The sequence below is a fragment of the Myxocyprinus asiaticus genome, chromosome 27 (assembly GCF_019703515.2).
Source record: "Myxocyprinus asiaticus isolate MX2 ecotype Aquarium Trade chromosome 27, UBuf_Myxa_2, whole genome shotgun sequence".
Lineage (NCBI taxonomy): Eukaryota > Metazoa > Chordata > Actinopteri > Cypriniformes > Catostomidae > Myxocyprinus > Myxocyprinus asiaticus.
In genome coordinates this window covers 12,128,642-12,130,701 of record NC_059370.1, presented here as the reverse complement: position 1 = coordinate 12,130,701, position 2,060 = coordinate 12,128,642, and the positions used below count along the sequence as shown (strand labels likewise).

The window sequence follows — 2,060 nt, the reverse complement described above, 5'->3', positions numbered from 1 at the left end:
CGTTAGGATTTCCTCGCTAAATCCGGGATCTCCTCCAATGCTGCTGTACCATCTTCTTATTGTGGATGGGTGAGGCAAACCCAAGATAAATGTCTCTCTGACATACTTGTAGGCCTTAGCTGAGTAGAACTGCAATGTAAGTGCAAATGACTTTAGGGCTGGGTGGTATTGTGCACGACTAAATTGATCTCTCTTCAGAATTTCTAGTTGTACATCAGGGCAATTTTCAAGCATGAATGCTCCATTCTCTGTTAACATTTGAGATTCCTTTAGGGTCTTAATGATGTTCTGAAGGTTTGAAATTCTGTTTTTGTGTGTGTTTATTAATTTGATTTTTGTTTTATTTAAGCAGCTGTCCAGTGAGAGTCTTTGGGCTGGCAAAGCAATAGCTGTGCTCATCTGTTTTGGGGACATCAAGAGGAGTGTGAGTTCAGGTATGAGGGGAGCCCTCACTGCAGTCAAACATTGTCTCTGTTCTCTTAGTGTAGGGGCCAATCTGTGGGTCTGTTTCTGAAACAAACAAGATGTGTGTTTGTCTCCTGTCAGTATTAAAATTATCCTGACTATCAGCTTGCTCTTAATGTACTCTGTACTCTGCAGCAGGCATTATTTAAATTAACATGCAGGATGCCAAGGACACAACATTCAAAGGCCACCCTCTTAAAGTTCCAGCCAACAGGCCAAGCTGGCTTCCCCTACATTTCTGGTAAGTAGTTGACACAATTAATTCACTTTAAAGACATTGAATGCATTCATAGCTTAAACGGATAGTTCAACCAGAAATAGAAATTATAACTTTGTGGTGGCTTGTCAGAATGTTTTGTTAAAATATATTACTGATGCTACAAGCCAAAAGGAGTAACTTGAAGTAAACCATGACATGTTATGTTGCTTGTCTACTTAAAGGAATAGTTGACCCAAAACTGAAAATTCTGTAATTTACTCACTCTCATGTCGTTCCAAACCCGTATTACTTTTGTTCATCTTCAGAACACAAATGAAGATATCTGAAGAATATTCTCAGCTGTTTTTGTCCATATATAATGAAAGTCAACTGTAACCAAAATTTTCAAGCCCCAAAAAGGACATAAAAACATTGTAAAAGTTCTCCATGGGGCTCGAGTCATAAATCCCAGGTGTTCTGTAGTGATATGATAACTTTATATGATGATCAGATGATAATCAGTGTTTTGATTTAATAGTCATCAATAATTGATCATATATCTTCATTTGTGTTCTGAAGATGAACAAGTCATATGAGTTTGGAATGGCATGAGTGTGAGTAAATGATGACAGAATTTTCAGTTTTGGGTCAACTATTCCTTTACGTAATTCTGTCTGCCTGTATACCTTTTGCAGCTGTGGAGGGAAACTGAAAATTGTTGGCACAGCATCTGGGCGAAACCTGACTATTTGTCCTGTCCTATCTAAACACTCTGCAGTGAAGTGATCAGAGCAGAGGCAGGAGTAGGCAGATGGCCTGAAGTTTTGACTCCTGAGCTTCACAAGCCATTCTCTCCACCTGACTGGGTCTTTTGGAAATCTAAAGAGTTGAACACAATAAATATAAAGCTACATAAAGTTAGTTTGTTTGTTTATCTACACATAAAAAATAATGAACATGATTTGACAAAAGGGTTGTTGTAAGATTAACAGCACATCTTGGCATCAGTTAAAATGAACTGTAAAAGGAAACAATATGCTTTTTTCTAACAGTAAAAATAAAAAAAAATAAAATAATTGTCCCCACCCATCTTTGAATTTTTATCATATTCGGTTTAATAGTCAATTTTTGTGTGTACTTGGAAGAAGCTGTTACTGAACAAATATATGTATGATTTCCTTGAGTGTGCTTATGTCAATAAACCTCTTTCTGATTATGATTTAATAGATCAGGGGGTTGCTGAAATATTGATTTATTGACTGGCCAATGATTAAATGCTCACAAGCTGGTATGTACATATTCCAGAAATGAATGCAAATGCATGGGATAATTCCATTAAATAAAGGTAAATTCATGTATATATATACATACTGCATATGAACTTGTGTGTATATAT

At 36.4% G+C, this 2,060-nt stretch overlaps 1 long non-coding RNA gene across 1 annotated transcript; it reads left to right on the top strand.

Annotated features, from left to right (window-relative positions):
- The first annotated feature begins 352 nt into the window (after positions 1-352).
- On the top strand, positions 353-1,825 carry LOC127418310 (uncharacterized). Its single transcript, XR_007893404.1, has 3 exons — positions 353-434; positions 601-706; positions 1,360-1,825. It is a non-coding gene; the product is annotated as an uncharacterized LOC127418310 (long non-coding RNA).
- Positions 1,826-2,060: the final 235 nt, after the last annotated feature.